Below are 13,273 nucleotides of genomic sequence, written 5' to 3' on the forward strand. Positions count from 1 at the left end.
TGCTCCCCACTCTGTCTCTGGGAATCCTCTCACCACCACCCCACAACTTTGGCCTGTACCCCAGTTCTTGTATGCATAAATATTCTTTTTAAATAGAAGTTATGACTATTATCCTCTTTTATTTTTTTTTTGCAAATAAAAAAAAAAGAGGCTTAGAGAGGATAAGAAACATCCCCAAGTGAGGGGCAGAGCTGAAGGCAGGCAAGCTGACTCCAGCACTTATAATCACTGCACCATGTCAGCGACACCATTGTGGGGTAGCTCCTGTAGATCTACCTCCTAGACATTCTTTCTAACACCTCAAGGTGTTTCATAAGTTCAGTGCACCAATATTCATACATAATACATGTCCAATTTATGGATACTAGTTATTTCCAAATTTTTGTCTGTTAAAAAAATCAGCAGTGATATCTTTGCACATGGGTAAATTCTGTAATCCTGCAATCGACCATTATTTCTCTACCTCAGGCCTTTCCTTCGCATTCATCAAATATGCCAGCTATAAAATCAAGACTATCAATCCATTACTGATCTTAGTCAAACCTCCCCCTTTCGTCCATTTCCCCAATTCTGTCCTTTCTCCTCTGGTTTAAGATTGCCCATGGATGGTCTCCGTGTTTTCCTTGCCTCATTCAATGCTCCAAAGGTTTAATGAGCTCTCCTCTGAGTCACACATGTGCTTTGTTCTTAATTGCCCTTCTCTTATAAGAAATTACCCTAGATCTAGTAAATTGGGGAGCCATCTAGACTTCAGCTCTAAGACTCCTATTAGTGTTTTCATGGCCAGCCTTGGTGAGAGAGAGAGAATGTCTAGGACCTGGGTTTCTGAATCTTCTCCAAGGATTGTCCTGAGAAGCCTTGTTCAGTCTAGACCTGGGAATGAGATCCCATCCCATTCTGCTTTCTGCCTAAGTTGCTGAACACGTATCATTTTATAATGGAAGAAAAGAGGAGAGAAAGTCCTCTAAATGCCCACTAGGCACCAAGCTTGGTGCTTAATCTTTAATTTTCACAACCATCTGGCCAGTGTTAATTTCTAGACTCGAATCTCAGGTTGATGAAGGGATTTACTTGAGGTCATATATCCATTAAGTGTCCATGATTTGAATCCCAGTCCTCTAAGCCCCTGTTCTTTGCAATGCATCTGGGAAGAGGATTCCCCAGCTCCCTAAGCTGAACTGGATTCCACTTGGTTCCAGTTCTTCCTATATTCAACCCATTTCTGGGATAGAGTGCTGCATCCCTGCATGTCCTAAGTGGCAGATGCAGCTGGTGCCTGCATCCCATGTGGCACAGGAGCCAACCATGAAGTGATTTGTGTATCCACCAGCCTGATGGAGGCTTGGACCACTAATTATGACCAGATGCTGGGAGTGGTGTTTGGTGCAGTGGTGGGCTGAGCCACCAGAGGGCAGTGTCCTGAAGGTTGCGCTTGCAATTAACCATGTGGAGATTCTGGGGAACCATCAAGCCTTTGGAATCTGTAGGGAGCATGGTAGGTACGTAGCAAGTGGAAACTCCTGAGTAGGGGAAGCTTATACACTCTTCCTGTACTCTGAGGGGATCTCTGCTGAGATCCCCCCTCTACTTGTAGAAGAGAGCTCGAACTTTGTATTCAGACACACCTCAGTCATTTGACCTCTGAGAGCCCTGTTTTTTCCTCTGACAAATGGGGACAAAAACAATCTGTGAGCATTCGTTTCATTCTCCCCTCCCTTCTGGGGGCTTCAGTGATCCCACTATGAATATGAGAATCCAAAGCTCAAGCTAGTATAACCCTTGATGCCACAGGGTGTAAGTTGACTACAGTGTCCTTTTGAGCGCACTCAACTAGCATCACCTCAAGGACAGGGTCAAAGACAGAATTACTGAGGTGACTGATGGCACCTTTTTCTGGACTGGCTCTGAGAAGCATAATTAATTGCAACATGTATGGGTTTCCACCCCCATTTCCAGAATCTCCATCACATAAATACTGTGAGCCCCAAATTTGTCACAAACCCCCTCCCACTTAGGTACTGTGCCCCTCCCTGTCCTCAGTCACTTCAGTTGGTATAGACAGAATCACTTGCTGGCAAGCAGGGGTGGAGCTTGGAGTAGGTTGTTGAAGAAAGGCACTCTGACCATGGGTCCTCCTGGAGAAAAATCCCTGAAGGGGGAGGGTGCCTAGTTGGAAACAGAGAGGAAAACCTGAGGAAAACCTGTTGTTTTAGTGACAGGCAGAAGGAGCTCTAACCTTGGCTCTGCCGCTTGCTCTGAAGTCATATTATTTGTTCCTGTAGTTGTCCCCTCCAGTGTAAGATGGGGTAGTCATCAGTAGTTCTTCAGACAATAATGAGACCCCATACAAAGCAGGGACTCAGAAAAACCCAGGTCAGGCCCCCTTTCTTCCCAAAAGGACTTATATTTGAATATTCTTCCTCCCTCCCTCCACACACAGGAGGGACAAACAACAGTTCTCTTACCAGGTAGCCGCCAAAGGTGTGTTAGGATAGGTCCTTCTGGTCTTCAGGTAGGACTTTCAAACAGGGCATAGTTTTCTGGGTCCCAAGATACATCCCATCCTCAGCTCTGACCTCTTGGATACAAGTACAGTCACTCTGATAGAGTGCCTCTCTGCAGAAAGACAAGCTGCCAGACCTGCTAAGCAGACAATGGGCAGGATCTCCTATAGCTCCTCCCCTGGGTGGAGCTCTCACCTACTCCTGGGTGTCTGTGGGATTTGCCCACCTCCTACTCTGCTGCTGGCTGCCTGGGCATTGATTCTGAGTTCATTGCTCAGCTTTGTTCCCCAATCCCAGCTGGATAAAACTCCTGAGATCAAAGACCCATGAAATACCAACTGGCCCCATCCACCATGCAGGGAAGATGAGACTGAATTTGGGTTCTGAATTTGATGGACCCTCCCTCCTCTAATGGAATGGAGTTAGCACCATGGCAAGTCACTGCACCTCTGTGGTCTTTAGCTTCCCATCTAAAATACAGCTTGATCATTTCTAAAATTCTGATTCCAGGTTTGTGCATATTCAGAGCTTCTTTGGGATCAACAGAAAATTTAGTCTATGTGAAAGGAGACTCAGATCCCAGGACTTCATGCCAGAGAAAGAGAGAGAGAGAGAAAGGGGGGGAGGGGCTGAGTCCTAACCATCATACCACCAGGAAGCATCACATAGGGGTCAAGAGCATGGAAGATAGAGGCTGAGCAGGCTGGAGGCTGAGCAGGCTAAGTCAGGAGAAAGAGATGGGAGAGTCTCTGGGGAAAATTTGGCTAGATTTCTAGACTCTCTTTTCCCCCATCCCTATCCCTCACACAGAAAATTCTTTAACTTCCCACAGTCCCTAGGGGTAGACATGGCCATTTGAAGGCCCAAACAGAAGTTTTTCACTGGTGTTCTCTGAGTCTTGAATCCTACCTCATCACCATAGCCAGTGGCCCCGAAACTCATTCTTGATTGCATCCCCGTGGGAAGCATAAGAAATTCCCTGGGGCTGGCCTTGTACCTTGAAAGAGCTGGGAGCCAGGGCAGGAGTCTGATGGAGGGGTCCGGGAAAAAGTTGAGACAAGGGCAAGATGCATTCCCCCCGCCCCCACGCCAACCCCCTGTAAGGCTAAGGCCCTGCTCAGACACCTGCCAGCCTTAGAGGTGGGAGACAGGACAGAAGTAGGAGAGGGAGCAAGTAGAGCTGCAGACAGTAAAATAAGGTAGGAAGGAGGGGATGGGCCTCCGTGTACAATGCCTCATAGATGCCTTTGGCCCCAAACCAATTCTTTAGTGTGGCTCTGGCTCCTAGCCAGTCTCACAAACATTTCTGGGCTAGTTGGTAGGGAGTGGGCACCTGAAGAGAAAGCTCTTTGATTTCTTTTGAAATATCTCACTTTCGCCTGGGAACCCTATAGATGGCTGGAACATAAATGACTGAGGAGCTGATCTCAGATTTTCTATGAATGGAAAGTGGTTTGAGGGTTTTTGTCAGAATTTCTAAGATATTCTCTCCATGAAACAAAGGCTCAAAAGTAAAAAGGACAATTGAGAACTAGAACCTGGGAGTGGGAGGGATGTTCTCAGACTCAGCACCAGTGAGACGTAGATGGAATAACATGGACTTTAGGCAAGTTGCTTAACCTCTCTGGATCTCAGTTTCCTTATTTCACAAGTGGAATTGATGATTCCTCATACCATTGCTATAAGAATTTGGCAATGGCAGGTGTGATAGCATATCTGAGACTACCTGACTATTATACCTGGCACACTCGAGATGATCAATAAATTTTTCTTTTTATCCTGATATTAGTATCTTCTGCTTGTATTTATCTAGTCTATCCTCCAGCCAAGGATCTATTATCTATCTATCTATCTACTCCCTATATCTATCACTATTTTACTTATCATCTCTATCTTTATTACATATCTATGTTATCATCTATTATCGCTATAGCTATCATTCTATCTATATAATTCAGGTCATCTAGTTTCCAGGTGTGACCGCTAGTCTTCTGATGCCTGAGGTCATTGGTATTTCAGGATGTTCAACCTTGCAGATATATTGGCCACGAGCTCCTACAACACATGGCCACACACCCTCCTAGAATGTGTCCCAACAAATAGAAGACCAGAGTGAGTGAGTGTGCCTTGCTGGGTGCCTCGCTCTGTTTACAGGATACCAATCTATAATAATCATACCTTCATTTTCATTATAGTGTTTTGCAGCTTTCAGAGCCTTTTCACATGCCTGTGCCTTATTTTATTTGAGCCACATAATCACCCAGGGAAGCAAGCAGCATTTGTTTTTCTTCTTCTTCTCCTTTTTTTTTTTTTTTTTGCAGATGAAGAGTCTGCTCCCAGAGGCACACACACCCTTACCAAGCAGCAGAGCTAGTATGGACCAGAACCCAGGTCTTAGAATTCCCAGTCAGCTGCTTACCTCATAGCCTCATGCCCCCATTCAGTGGTGGCATGGAGCACAGAGTAGCTGACTTCAAATGCAGTGGGGGACAGAGGCAGTCTTTTGATCTTCCCTTGGTCTGGGGGCCCATGAAGGGACAAGGCATGAAGGAAATGGTGCCTGTCAGACTGGACACCCCACTGGCCTGCAGTCCCAAGTAGACACTCTGAGCAACCTTGATCCTCTTACTCTCTCTACATCAGCAAACTGGTAGAACCCCCACTCTTTCTTATTCCATATAATCTGCCAGTGTCTGGCTTAGCATCTCCTCATAGGTCTCTAAAAAGAGGCCTGTGTGCACCAGGCCCTGTGCAAGATGAGCCTTTGGGATGTGGGGAGAACATGTTAGAACTTCTACAGCTTCAAACAATGGACGAGATGTTGTTTTGCTAATATTTCCTATACGGATGGACACTGGTCCCTGCCATTCTATTGGTCTGTCAGAGGTCACATACCAAGGTCATGTACAGGCTGGACCATATCAGCTTGAGGGTGGAGCAGAGGTCTAAGCATGAAGGATTTGCCCACATCACCATCCCTTTGTTTCCAGTACAACTTGACAGTCTGCAGTTAAGATGGAAAAAATAGAGAAGAAATTGTAATAACATATATCATTGTACTCACTACACATGTCAGTCATCACAATACTTTCCTCCAGCAAAATATTCTTTTGAATGGTTAACAAAATAAGAATTTGGAAACAACCTAAGGCATTAGAAACAACCTAAAGCATTTATCCAACCTAGAGCATTGGATAAAGAATATGTGGTAAATCGCACAGTGAAATTGTTTATTCAGCTGTAAGGAAGAATGAAATATGACCATTTATAGCAAATTAGAAGAAGCCTGGCAGAATTATGTATAGTGAAGCAAGCTAGAAAGATAAAGACAACTATCAGACAATTCACATACGTGAGTAAAATAAGGAGTCAAAGTGGATGTACTGATAAAGCAAAATAATTATAAACTAGCAGACATGGATAAGCAAAGTGAAGTTTCTGAGGTGAAGAGGGAGAGAGAAAGTATCAAAGGGGTGGGTGGTGGAAGAAAAATAAAAGTAACAGTGGTAATAAAAGTAGTATGAGAAAAAAAAGTAGTATGAGAATCGACTAGAATTGCAAGCCACCCAACTGGTGTCTGACATTGCTTACTCATGTGAGGGAAACCCCCCACATTAAAACTGGGTGCAGAATCACCACTTCCACCTTTGTTGCATCATGTAGATGCATTCTCAGTAAATCAGTGTACAAATATTGAAGGTATAGGGTCAAAAAGCATGGAAACATTTGGACCAGGTTATTGAGGAAGTTCCTGACTGTGCTTTTAGTTTCCAATTGTATTTTGTCTACTACCTGTCACCAGAGGGATCACCATAAAATCCAGGAGTCAGCTCTCCATTGAGGCCCCCTCCCTCAGAAAGTGGCGGATGCCTCTCGGCGGGTAATGTGATATATGAGGAGAGAGGAATGTAAGGCATGGCAGGAACTGCAGCAAGCAAGCAGGTTCTTGGCTTAAAAAGTTCCAACTTAAAAATTGTCAAGCCCTGTACAGGCAAAAGAAAGCTTGGGTGGTATCAGTGGCTTTGTAGATGTAAGCCCTGAATAGGTCAAAGTTGACTTGTTACCTTGGAAATTATTGTTTATCCTTCCAGACACGTCTCTTGTGCTTCCTGCTGCAGACACTTGCTGCAGACACTTTCTACAGAGTGGTCCTTGCTAATTACCGCCTATCTTTGGTCCCTTACTGTTACCTCTTCCTGGATGAGCAAGCTCTTGCTAAACATGCCTGCTGCTGATGCCACTTCCTCCTTGGAGCCCACGGAGGTTTCCTTTCTCAAGCTACCCTTGCAATTTGTTCTGGTTGGAATTGATTGTCCACTATACTTCACTGACTTGCCTGTCTCCACCACTAAGCCAAAAGTTCCCTGAGGTTGGTCCATGTTTTTTATAAGTTGGTGCATCCCCAATATACCAAGATCAGTGGCTGGGTTACGTAGGGGAGCCCCCCAAAGTCTGCAGAGCCAAAGACTGAATCAATTAGTTGCATCTGTACACTGAATATTAGATGGGTATTGGTAGCTATAGAGTTTGCTTCTAATTTCAAATAGTAACCAATATGTACCTTCTCCCTTAAACCATTTGCCCACTCTGCAATGCTCCCCCCTGCCCCACCTCACCCAGCAATAAGGCATAAGCTTCCAGATTTTTTATGCTCAAGAGACTGGAAGACAAAAGAGAAGGCAATTGGCAAAAGTTCTTTTCTTGGCAATATCTCTGCAAGTGGAGCTAAACAAGGCAGCAAAGGCAGTACTTCCCAGAGTGTGATATGCCCAGATGTTCCTGTGTCAGAATGACCAGGAGTACTTGTTAAAAATGCACATTCCCAGGCCTGTCCAACCCATTGAATAGGTATCTCAAGAAGTGAAGCTTAGGATTCTGCATTTTGATGAGCTCCCCAGGTACTTCTTAATCCTTCTAAAATTCTTATTCATTCTAAAAACTACTGTGGAGTGGACTTCCCATTTAATTCATCCATTCTGTGAATCACTGTCACTGAATACCGATCTATCCCATGCCTGACACTATGCTAAGTGCTGGTGGTGGCAATGTTTCTGAGCCACCTAGTCCTTCTTCCTTTGAAGATCCTGGTTTCATGTTGGAGACACACAATAAAGAAGTAAAGAGACATATTCAACTATTATTTGTGCTAAGAGCACTGAAGGGAATGAACAGGCAGTGATAGGGATTAAGGAGTGGGGCTGGCTTGTTTAGATAGAGTGAACTGGTATGTTCTTCTGAAAGGTGACATTTAAACTGAGCTCCTGAGGATAGAAGGGAGTTGGTTCTGTGTCAGGAGGGCAGGGAAAGCAGGCTGGGGGCTGGAAAAATAACTCTAGGGGCTGGCTGGTATGAGGGGTGGGGCATTTATCTGTGTAAGTGCTTGGTCCAGGGAATTGAGTTCTGAGGGCAAAAAGCTGAGGGCTGACTTTAGGCCTCCTACCTCAAACTCTTAGAAATGGTAATAGCTGCAGGAACACAAACCCAGTTTATACTCCTTTACTTCTTCTGGGGTTCAGCCAGACTCCCACAGTCTGCAAATCCTAGCAGCTGTGGGAGGTAGCCAGGGGAGGTTCCACTCACTACTCCCACCCTGGCTGCTTTGTTCTTGTTCTCTCAATTGGCCTTTTCTTCTAAGCTGCTAAGCCATCGGCACCTAGTGTAGACCGTGCCAGAGCTGAGGGCAGGAAAGAGCTCAGAGATCACTCCCAAGCCACAAACACAATCGCTGGCACTGTTAGTTTTAGGGCAGGTAAGGATAGGCCTGGCTGGGAAGCAGTTGAGTCCCTAATAAGGGCAGACTATCCACATCCCTAATTGTGTACCTGGGGGAAGTTGCTCCGGGGAAGGTGGCTGCAAGAAAGATGTTTTACAGGCAGTGTGCTAGGCCAGCAGGGAAGCTTCAGAGCCAGAAGGTGGTAAGCAGCCTCAGCCAACTCCTGCCTGGTACCACCAGACTTATTATAGTACCAGACCTAAAAAAAAAAAAAATAGGCTTAACCATCCCCATAGTCCCTTTTGGTCTTCCAGCCCCTGTTTTGACCCTCTGTATGCCTGCTGTATGCCTCAGATCTATGGTCAGCTTGCAAGTTTTGTCTTTTTCCTGACGCTTTGTTTGATTCTCTTGTATTCTACCTATAAGTGGAATTATCTGATATTTTTCTTTTTCGTTCTGATATTTCGCATAGCATAATCCCTTCCAGCTCCTTACATGTTGCTGCAAATGGCATAAATTTATCTTTTTTTGATCACTGAGTAGTATTCCATTGTGTATATTTACCACATCTTCTTGATCCATTCATCTGTTTGGGGGCATTTAGGTTGTTTCCATATCTTGGCTATTGTGCATAGTACTACAAAAAATACAGGAGTATGGGTCTCCTTTTGAATTAGTGTTTTTGTGCCTTTTGGGTAGATTCCTAGATGTGGAGTTGATGGGTGGTATGGTAAATCCTTTTTTTTTTTTTTTTTGTATTTTGAGGGTCCTCCACACAGCTTTCCACAGTGGCTGGACCAGTTTGCATTTCCACCAGAGTGTAAGGGTTCCTTTTTCCTCATATCCTCACCAGCATTTATTTGTTTGTTTTGAATATGGGCCATTCTCACCAGTATGAAGTGGTATCTCATTGTGGTTTTGATTTACATTTCCATGGTTGTAACAGCACAAGGGACTATGGTGACAGTTCACAAGGGCTATAAATGGTGGGAGACTTATAGGGACTACACCTTAGGGGAGAAATCATATACTGCACAAAAATGAACAATGTTGTAAGAAAATTAAAAAAAAAAAAAAGGACTTTGGGCCTCCTGGGTGGCGCAGCAGGTTGAGCGCAGCATTGTGAAGCTGTCCACAGCCTCTGCAGCGCGGGTTCGATTCCCGGCCGGCCAGGGAGCTACCCACATGGCGAGGCAGACCTCTCTTGTCTCGCCCACTGCTCCCCTCAGCAGTGCTTTCAGTCATCTGCCTGTTCTGCTCCCTGCTCTGTCTCTGGTTAATCCTCTCACCCTCCTGTGCCTCTGACCTGTACCCCAGCTCTTGTATAAGTCTTTAAAAAAAAATAGGCTTAAACATCATGGCCAGAGGTCCAGGTCTACATTAGTTTTATTTACCGAAATGATTTCATGGTCATTTGCGGGGAAGGGTCCTTAAATCCAAATATTCCTCTGCTTTCCCACAGCAGTATCTGTGACTCAGAGTGCAATGGACGGCCTCTCATTGTTTTGTATAGTTGCAGAATATGCTTTTCAGCAGAAGGCAATTGAACTCCTTATCTCTCACCTGAGATCTCTTATCTGCCTAAAAGCATTGCTTCCTTAGAGCACTAAAAAATACTCAATTGTTGTAAACCTCTCTCCAGGAAAGATTGATTTTTATCACCAGGATGAAAAGTTTCCACATTCCACCTCAACAGACATTGGCACAAGAAACTCTCATGTCTGCCATCTAAGGTCATTTATCTTTCCTAAAAGTTATTTGTTTTCTGAAAGTGCCCTTCTCCTGCCCTTCCACATTCCTATTAAAACAGCATATAAACCTCAAATTCTAATTGTTCCTTTGAGTCATTTTTTGTGAACTTCTGTATGTACCTGAATAAAATATGGTCCTTTCCTTGTTGATTTGTCTCTTGTCAGTTTAATTCCCAAAGCCCCCAGACACTAATTCAAGAGGAAGAGGAATACTTTTTCTTCCCCAACAAATTCACTCCCTTTTGGAGATTGCCCCTGCCCACCGTGAATCCCACATCTTCTTCAGGAGTCAGGAGACACCATGGGGGAGAGGAATAAAGGGGCTATGTATCACACACATGGTCTCTGTGGGGAGGCCAGCACCACTTAGGGCGCTGGGTGTGAGTTGGGATTAGAAATTTCAGTTTATGTGACAGAACAGAGCACACGTAAGGAATCAAACTTGGGTCCTGGCATCTTGACTGCCTCTTCCTGCTTGTGATCTGGTATCAAAAGCACCTCATCATTTTGAACTTCAGTTCCTCATCTGTAAAGCGAGGCTAATAATACTTACTTTGTGGTATTAGCACATGTGGAATACTTTGCACTATGCCCTGCATACAGATGGTGCTTAATACAGTCATGAGGCACTTAAGGACATTTCCATCATTGTCACCATGTTACTATGGCCCTATTATGCTATACCTAACAGTGTGGATGTGTGTAGTTCAGACTGTCTAGTTTAGTGCAATTACACACTGTGATGTTTGCACAATTATGAATCACCAGCACATTTCTCAGAATACATCCTCATTGTTAAGCAACATATCAATATTTTTTGATCCCTGATTTCAGACCCAGGACCTTGAGGGTCCAGTTGCAGCAAGCCTGAGAGTATTTGCTGTTATAAGATGCTGGCATGGTGCCTGCCCCAGAAACCTACCAGCTCCTAGCATTAGGACCAGCATAGGTAGGAGCTGAGCAGTACTAGGGTCTCAGAGTTCTGCAGCCATAGCACCTGCCAGGATGGCACCAGATCCCACAAGCGTGGAGTTCATGTCACTGACCACAGAACAATTCATTCCCATCCTCAGGACAAACCAACTCAGTTTTGCCTACCACTTCTGATAAAAGCAGGCCCAGAGCTATGTCTTCCTTTTCTTAGAAAGATAGGACTTCAATTACTTTCCATTCATCCTTTTAACAGGATTTGAGAGAAGCTTTTCTAGGTGTTGGGGATGTATCAGTGAACAGAAAATGTAATTAGGCCCTGCTTTCATGAAACAATGTTGGGTAGGGATACTGCTTTGAAGAAATGTAAAGCTGGCTAAAGAGAATGAGATGCAGTAGGGATTGTATGTAGATGAGGTGGTTTGGGGAGGTCTCATTGAAAAGGTGACTTTAGAAGTGTTATAGGGCAGCCCCGATACAAAACGGGGTGCCTGACCATGGGTCCTCACCCTTGCGCTTAAAAGGACTTATCAATGCTCTACTGCAGGCACACGCAAAAGGTTAATAAAAGGTTTATTTACAAGGGAAGGGGAAATGAGGAAATGTACGGCTCAGGGAGAAAAGTGGGAGACAAAGTTTTAAATGAGTCCTACCCGATCCGCTAATCTGGAATCCCAAATGGCACTCTGAGAGCTGGCTGCAAGCCAGGAGCCGTGAAGCCAGGAGGCGAGCGACAGCCAGCCAGTCCAAGGCCCACGTGTTTGGTTTTTATACCCATCCTGGCTGCTTAACTCCACCCTCAGGTCCCAGCCACCTTCCCTTTGGTGGTGATGGGATTTGTCTTTCCCAATGTCTTGACGGCTTTAGTCTGGAGTGGGAGTGGAGTCCACAAAGCCTGTAGGGGATTAGCTCAGGACATAATTCCCCCCTAACAGAAGGGTGCCCAAAATAGTGGGTGCTGCTCATTCCAGCTTCCTTCCTCCACTCTCATTCCCCTCTTGTCAACACTCTTTCTGAAGTTTTGCTATTGATACAATCAGATGACTTCCCTGCTCAAAGATCCCTCTTTGGTTTTTTTTGTTTGTTTTCATTTTTTTCTAAACAAAGCCATTTTGGCATAGAATTTAAAAGCCTTCAGGGTCAGACGTCAAAATTCACCTTCTATCACTCCCTCACTTGGTAATTATCAATCCATCCAGGTCAGTCATCAAATTCCCCAATCTTCAAATTCCTCCCCATCTCCCCATTTTTTCCTCTCTCTCTCTCTTCCTCCCTGCCCTGCCAATTTTTGCATGTGTTATTCCCTGCCTGGAACATCATTTGCTAAGCCAGGTAGAGCCAACCGGACACTACCTCAGGACCATGGACAAAGAGAGGCAGGCACCTCATCTATTCTCAGACACTAGTCACCTTTATCAACTGCACTGACTGGAGACAAGACTTTGATGATTAAAATGTTTATCATGTTCCAGATGCCTCATGTACCAGGTGCAAAACACATATGGTCCTTGCCTGGTGAGCTTCTGGTCACTTAATGTTTTCTGAACATTATAGCTCAGATAACATTTCAGATAGTAAATATTTCCACCTCTTTCAGCCTCCTGCTCTTTCTTCCAACTACTCAGTTCCGCTGTTGTCATGCAAAAGAAGCCACACACCAAACATAAGCAAATGCGCATGGCTGTGTTCCAGTAAATCTATTTATAAAAAGCAGGCGGTGGGCTGGCTTTGGCTTATGGCCACAGTTTCCCAGCTGTGATTCTTGTACATTTTGTCATTGCTTCATCCTTGTGCTGTCTAAAAACTGTGAAGGCCAACACATGACAACTGAGAAGTACATGGCTTCTTGAAAAAAATAAAGCAACATGAAACCTTAGAAAAGTATATTTGATGAATAAAAACTGAAGTGGTAGCCAGCTCAACCAGAATCAGTGTTGGGAGTTTGAGTGGTGGAAGTGAAGACAACGAGAGCATAAGGAAGAGGAGATGCTTTGGTGACTTGGCTATTACAGATAATGCTGATGGAATGCAGGTGTTTGTAGGCCTTTTTGTATCAGAGTTTTCCTATCCTGGGTAAATACCCAGCGGCCATATTGCTGGATCATACAGTATTTCCATTTTCATTTTGTTAAACCATCTCCATACCATTTTCCAGAAAGGCTACACCAAATTACATGCCCCCATCAGAAAATGAGGTTTCCTTTTTCTCTATAAACTCACCAACATTTGTTGTTTCCAATCTTTTTGAATTGGGCCATTCTCACAGGGGTTGGGCCAACAACAGATGACTGACAAAAGAAATCGTGGAATATATGCTCAATGGGATACTACTTGACCTAAAAAAAAGATGAAATAGGGCCTTTTGGGAGAAGGTG

The sequence above is a fragment of the Talpa europaea genome (genome assembly GCF_964194135.1).
Source record: "Talpa europaea genome assembly, chromosome: 9".
NCBI classification, from domain to species: domain Eukaryota; kingdom Metazoa; phylum Chordata; class Mammalia; order Eulipotyphla; family Talpidae; genus Talpa; species Talpa europaea.